Genomic DNA, 7,500 nt, shown 5'->3' with positions numbered 1-7,500 from the left:
CCCATTCTCCACCCCTTCTATATATGTCAGGAGAACCCCGGATTCCCCTCCAGACACGATTTAGCAAACTTTTCCCGATCGATCCGACCCACCGAGGCCGTTTCGACCGTTCGCCGCGCCTACTAGAGCTGATTTCTTCGGACTCCGATCAGAAAATCCGCCGATGCATGTCGTTAACACCTAGTCCGCCTCGTCCGATCGATCGAGGCCGTTTCGACCGTTCGCCGCGCCTACTAGAGCTGATTTCTTCGGACTCCGATCAGAAAATCCGCCGATGCATGTCGTTAACACCTAGTCCGCCTCGTCCGATCGATCTAGGCCGTCTCGAACCACCCATCGCGCATCGAAAGTCGCATCTCTCGAACTCCGATCCGGAAATCGGCCGATGCATCACGTTAACTATTTCTTATATATCTAATATAATATACATGGAGACGGTAAGAATTCTTTTAATCGAAGATATACATATACTTCTCATCAATATCCAAAAGCTTATCGAAAAATAAATTACTCAACTTTTACGTGAAGAATCGTTCACCCAAACCTTATCCCCTATATATGTCAGGAGAACCCAAGGTTCCCCTCCAGACACGATTTAGCAAACTTTTCCCGATCGATCCGACCCACCGAGGCCGTCTCGACCGTCCGCTGCGCCTACTAGGGCCGATTTCTTCGGACTCCGATCAGAAAATATACCGATGCATGTCGTTAACACCTAGTCCGCCTCGTCCGATCTATCTAAACAGTCTCGACGCACCCAACACTCTTTCAAAGTCGGATTACTCGGACTCAATCTGAAAATGGACCGATGCATGACGTCAACACTTAGCCCGCCTCGTCTGATCTATCTAAGCCATCTCGACCCACCCAACACGCCTTCCAAGTCGGATCACTCGGACTTCGATCTGAAAATCTCCGGACTCATTTTTATGAATATCCCCAGTCAGTAAGAACGTTATTTCGCCAATATATACCAACAATAAACCATATTCCAATAGCTGAACCAAAAATATAATTCCCGATCCAAACGTTCTGCATCGCCCAACGCGACCACCTTCCCTATATATGTCAGGAGAGCACAGGGTTCCCCTCCAGACAACACTTACGCTCTATCCCCGACTCTCGGTCGATCGATAGGCCAGGTCAGCGGTGTCTGTTTCGGCCGAAGCTCGGACTTTGGTCAAAATGTTCCGATACAAAATTTGAACCAAGATAGATACAGATATGATTCCTTCTTAAATATACGTTGATTATCGAACAGAATATGGTAAATATTTTGCGATGACCGAGGATTTCATGAATTTTTTTTTTTTTTCGAAAAAATTTTCTATTATCGGAATTTCCTCAAATTTCATTTGGTTGCCTCCTAATGCTTATTAAAAATGATAATCAACAATCAGAATCATTATTTATCATTTATTTCAATTTTTATAATGAAAAACGTTCACGTCCTTTCGCGCCTCTCGATCGTCGTTTACGTGATGCATCGGTCAGCCCTAGTTTACGTGGTGCATCGGTAAGATCGAGTTCACGTTCTGCATCGGTCTGCCCGAGTTTACGTGGTGCATCGGTAAGATCGAGATTACGTGGTGCATCGGTAAGATCGAGTTCACGTTCTGCATCGGTCTGCCTGAGTTTACGTGGTGCATCGGTATGATCGAGTTTACGTTCTGCATCGGTGTGATCTAGTTTACGTTGTGCATCGGTAAGATCGAGATTACGTGAAGCATCGGTATGATCGAGTTTACGTTCTGCATCGGTCTGGACTCTGAGATATATTTTCGACGTGAAAATGTTCCGATACAACTTTTGAACCAGGATAGTTAGAGAGATGATTTTTTCTGGGATGTACGTTGATTGGGGAATGGATTGTGGAAAATAACTTGCCATGACCGAGGTGTTCTCGAATTTTTTTTTTTTTTCGAAAAATATTTTCTGATTTTGGATTTCACTCAAATTTGATTTCGTTGCCTTCTAATGTGTTCTAAAAGAGTAAATCAGTAATCAGAATCGAAAAATATTTTTCGGATTTTTTTTTTTTTGAAAAAAAATTTTCTGATTTTGGAATTTCCTCAAATTTGATTTGGTTGCCTTCTAATGTGTTTTTAAAGCGTAAATCAGTAATCAGAATCAATATTCATTGTCGACTTTAATTTTTATAAGGAAAAATGTTCACGTCCTTAAACGCCTCCCCATCATTAGCCCGAGTCCAAGTCGATGTCAGTCCCGAGCGGACGGTGTCAGATACTACCTATCGCCCCGGTCTGGACTTGGCGAGGTATTTCGACGTGAAATGTTCCGATACAACTTTTGAACCAGGATAGTTAGAGAGATGATTTCTTCTATGTTGTACGTTGATTGTGGAATGGATTGTGGGAAATAACTTGCCATGACTCAGGTGTTCTTGAATTTTTTTTTTTTTCGAAAAAAATTTTCTGATCTTGAAATTTCCTCAAATCTGATTGCGTTGCCTTCTAATGTGTACTAAAAGAGTAAATCAGTAATCAGAATCAATATTCATTGTCGACTTTAATTTTTATAAGGAAAAATGTTCACGTCCTTAAACGCCTCTCCATCGTTACCCCGACTCCAAGACGATGTTAGACCGGAGCGGACGGTGTCAAATGCGACCGATCTCCCCGGTCTGGACTTAGCGAGATATTCCGACGTGAAATGTTCCGATACAAAAATTTAACTGTGATAGTTAGAGAGATGGTTCCTTTTGTGATGTACGTTGATTGTGTAATAGAATATGGAAATAAACTTGAGATGACCGAGGTCTTCTGGGATTTTTTTTTTTTTTCGAAAAATATTTTTCGATTTCGGAAATCCCTCAAATTTCATTGAGATATGTCCTAATGTGTTCTTAAAACTTAAATCAACAATCAGAATTAATATCCAAAAGTTATTTCATTTTTTATAAGGAAAAACGTTCACGTCCTTTCCGCTCCCAAAAAGTGAGATATCATAGAAAATATCGCTATATTTGTTGTTTACGGCCATACCACGCTGAAATTGCCAGTTCTCGTCAGAACACTGAAGCCAAGCAGCGTCGGGCGCGGTTAGTACTTGGATGGGTGACCGCTTGGGAACACCGCGTGCTGTAAGCTTTTTTTTTACGTTCTGCATCGGTCTGCCGAGATAACGTGGTGCATCGGTATGATCGAGTTTACGTTCTGCATCGGTAAGATCGAGATTACGTGATGCATCGGTAAGATTGAGATTACGTGGTGCATCGGTAAGATCGAGTTTACGTGGTGCATCGGTAAGATCCAATTCACGTTCTGCATCGGTAAGATCCAGTTCACGTGGTGCATCGGTAAGATCGAGATTACGTGGTGCATCGGTAAGATCGAGTTTACGTGGTGCATCGGTAAGATCCAATTCACGTTCTGCATCGGTAAGATCCAGTTCACGTGGTGCATCGGTAAGATTGAGATTACGTGGTGCATCGGTAAGATCGAGTTTACGTGGTGCATCGGTAAGATCCAATTCACGTTCTGCATCGGTAAGATCCAGTTCACGTGGTGCATCGGTAAGATTGAGATTACGTGGTGCATCGGTAAGATCGAGTTTACGTGGTGCATCGGTAAGATCCAATTCACGTTCTGCATCGGTAAGATCCAGTTCACGTGGTGCATCGGTAAGATCGAGATTACGTGGTGCATCGGTAAGATCGAGTTTACGTGGTGCATCGGTAAGATCCAATTCACGTTCTGCATCGGTAAGATCCAGTTCACGTGGTGCATCGGTAAGATTGAGATTACGTGGTGCATCGGTAAGATCCAGTTCACGTGGTGCATCGGTAAGATGGAGATTACGTGGTGCATCGGTAAGATCGAGATTACGTGGTGCATCGGTAAGATCTACTTTACGTTCTGCATCGGTCTGCCCTTGTTTACGTGGTGCATCGGTAAGATCGAGATTACGTGAAGCATCGGTATGATCGAGTTTACGTTCTGCATCGGTCTGCCCGATATTACGTGGTGCATCGGTCTGCCCTAGTTTACGTGGTGCATCGGTTTGGACTTAGAGATATATTTTCGACGTGAAAATGTTCCGATACAACTTTTGAACCAGGATAGTTAGAGAGATGATTTTTTCTGGGATGTACGTGGATCGGGGAATGGATTGTGGGAAATAACTTGCCATGACCGAGGTGTCCTCGAATTTTTTTTTTTTTCGAAAAAAATTTTCTGATTGTGGAATTTTCTCAAATTTGATTTGGTTGCCTCCTAATGTGTTCTAAAAGAGTAAATCAGTAATCGGAATCGAAAAATATTTTTCGGATTTTTTTTTTTTTCGAAAAAAATTTTCTGATCGTGGAATTTCCTCAAATTCGATTTGGTTGCCTTCTAATGTGTTTTTAAAGCGTAAATCAGTAATCAGAATCAATATTCATTGTCGACTTTAATTTTTATAAGGAAAAATGTTCACGTCCTTAAACGCCTCCCCATCATCAGCCCGAGTCCAAGTCGATGTCAGTCCCGAGCGGACGGTGTCAGATACTACCTATCGCCGAGGTCTGGACTTGGCGAGATATTACGACGTGAAATGTTCCGATACAACTTTTGAACCAGGATAGTTAGAGAGATGATTTCTTCTATGTTGTACGTTGATTGTGGAATGAAATACGGAAAATAACTCGCCATGACCGAGGTGATTACGATTTTTTTTTTTTTTCGAAAAAAATTTTCTGATCGTGGAATTTTCTCAAATTTGATTTGGTTGCCTCCTTATATGTTCTAGTAGCGATAATCAACAATCAGAATCAAAATCCATGGTCGGGTTTGATTTTTATAAGGAAAAATGTTCACGTCCTTTTTTACAACCCCGACTCATTGACGATGTTAGAACCGAGCCGGCGGTGTCAGATACGACCGATCGCCCCGGTCCCGATCGTCATTTACGTTGTGCATCGGTCTGCCCGAGATTACGTGGTGCATCGGTATGATCGAGTTTACGTGGTGCATCGGTAAGATCCAATTCACGTTCTGCATCGGTAAGATCCAATTCACGTTCTGCATCGGTAAGATCCAGTTCACGTGGTGCATCGGTAAGATGGAGATTACGTGGTGCATCGGTAAGATCGAGATTACGTGGTGCATCGGTAAGATCTACTTTACGTTCTGCATCGGTCTGCCCTTGTTTACGTGGTGCATCGGTAAGATCGAGATTACGTGAAGCATCGGTATGATCGAGTTTACGTTCTGCATCGGTCTGCCCGATATTACGTGGTGCATCGGTCTGCCCTAGTTTACGTGGTGCATCGGTTTGGACTTAGAGATATATTTTCGACGTGAAAATGTTCCGATACAACTTTTGAACCAGGATAGTTAGAGAGATGATTTTTTCTGGGATGTACGTGGATCGGGGAATGGATTGTGGGAAATAACTTGCCATGACCGAGGTGTCCTCGAATTTTTTTTTTTTTCGAAAAAAATTTTCTGATTGTGGAATTTTCTCAAATTTGATTTGGTTGCCTCCTAATGTGTTCTAAAAGAGTAAATCAGTAATCGGAATCGAAAAATATTTTTCGGATTTTTTTTTTTTTCGAAAAAAATTTTCTGATCGTGGAATTTCCTCAAATTCGATTTGGTTGCCTTCTAATGTGTTTTTAAAGCGTAAATCAGTAATCAGAATCAATATTCATTGTCGACTTTAATTTTTATAAGGAAAAATGTTCACGTCCTTAAACGCCTCCCCATCATCAGCCCGAGTCCAAGTCGATGTCAGTCCCGAGCGGACGGTGTCAGATACTACCTATCGCCGAGGTCTGGACTTGGCGAGATATTACGACGTGAAATGTTCCGATACAACTTTTGAACCAGGATAGTTAGAGAGATGATTTCTTCTATGTTGTACGTTGATTGTGGAATGAAATACGGAAAATAACTCGCCATGACCGAGGTGATTACGATTTTTTTTTTTTTTCGAAAAAAATTTTCTGATCGTGGAATTTTCTCAAATTTGATTTGGTTGCCTCCTTATATGTTCTAGTAGCGATAATCAACAATCAGAATCAAAATCCATGGTCGGGTTTGATTTTTATAAGGAAAAATGTTCACGTCCTTTTTTACAACCCCGACTCATTGACGATGTTAGAACCGAGCCGGCGGTGTCAGATACGACCGATCGCCCCGGTCCCGATCGTCATTTACGTTGTGCATCGGTCTGCCCGAGATTACGTGGTGCATCGGTCTGGACTTAGAGATATATTTTCGACGTGAAAATGTTCCGATACAACTTTTGAACTAGGATAGTTAGAGAGATGATTTTTTCTGGGATGTACGTTGATTGGGGAATGGATTGTGGGAAATAACTTGCCATGACCGAGGTGTTCTCGAATTTTTTTTTTTTTTTCGAAAAAAATTTTCTGATTGTGGAATTTTCTCAAATTTGATTTGGTTGCCTCCTAATGTGTTCTAATAGCGATAATCAACAATCAGAATCAAAATCCATGGTCGGGTTTGATTTTTATAAGGAATAATGTTCACGTCCTTTTTCGCCTATGTTCTTTTTCGACGTGAAAAGTTCCGATACAACTTTTGAACCAGGATAGTTAGAGAGATGATTTTTTCTGGGATGTATGTTGATTGACGTACGAAACTTGGAAAAAAAATAGAAAAGACCGAGGTACTCTAGAAAAAAAATTTATTGAAAATATTTTTTTGATTTCGGAATTAATTCGAAATTCATTCAGATGTCTTCTATCAATATCGCGAAAGAAAAATCAATAATCAGAATCGATATTCATCTAAGATTATTTCCTTTTGGATTGTGTTAACATTCGGTACGATCTTGTCTACGTGATGCATCGGTTTGTTTCTCGGCTCTTGTGAGCAAGTTGGACACTCGAGACGGCCTCCATCGATCGGATTAGGCGGGCTTTAATGTTAACGTGCTGCATCGGTGTGATCTTGTTTACGTCATGCATCGGTATAGCTTTAAATCGCGCCGTAAAGTCGTTCACGTCATGCATCGGTATCTTAAATCGCGCCGAAAAGTCGTTCACGTCATGCATCGGTATCTTAAATCGCGCCGTAAAGTCGTTCACGTCATGCATCGGTATCTTAAATCGAGCCGAAAAGTCGTTCACGTCATGCATCGGTGGCACAAAAAAAAGACGCCGATGCATGACGTGAGCCGACTTTTCGGCGCGATTTAAGATACCGATGCATGACGTGAACGACTTTACGGCGCGATTTAAGATACCGATGCATGACGTGAACCGACTTTTCGGCATGAAGTCAGCTAAAATTATCGTGTGCATCTTGGGTCGGTCCACGTACCGTAGATCAGAGAGGGACGACGTACATACATCGGATACATTTGTATCCAACAAGTTACGATCGTCGTCTGATCCAGCGGTAATCGGACCTACTCTCGTGAATTTATTTTGCCCCTTGAATAATTTTGTACCGATGCACGACGTGAAGTCGACTTTTCGGCATGGTTTAAGCTAAAATTATCGTGTGCATCTTGGGTAGGCCCACTTAC

General features: G+C 41.9%; 1 non-coding gene across 1 annotated transcript; it reads left to right on the top strand.

The window, feature by feature from the left end:
- Nucleotides 1-2,991: 2,991 nt before the first annotated feature.
- LOC123687144 lies at nt 2,992-3,110 on the top strand. Its single transcript, XR_006748886.1, has one exon. It is a non-coding gene; the product is annotated as a 5S ribosomal RNA (ribosomal RNA).
- Nucleotides 3,111-7,500: the final 4,390 nt, after the last annotated feature.

Source organism: Harmonia axyridis, chromosome X (genome assembly GCF_914767665.1).
Source record: "Harmonia axyridis chromosome X, icHarAxyr1.1, whole genome shotgun sequence".
Classification (NCBI taxonomy): domain Eukaryota; kingdom Metazoa; phylum Arthropoda; class Insecta; order Coleoptera; family Coccinellidae; genus Harmonia; species Harmonia axyridis.
This window is presented reverse-complemented; position numbering and strand designations above follow the sequence as displayed.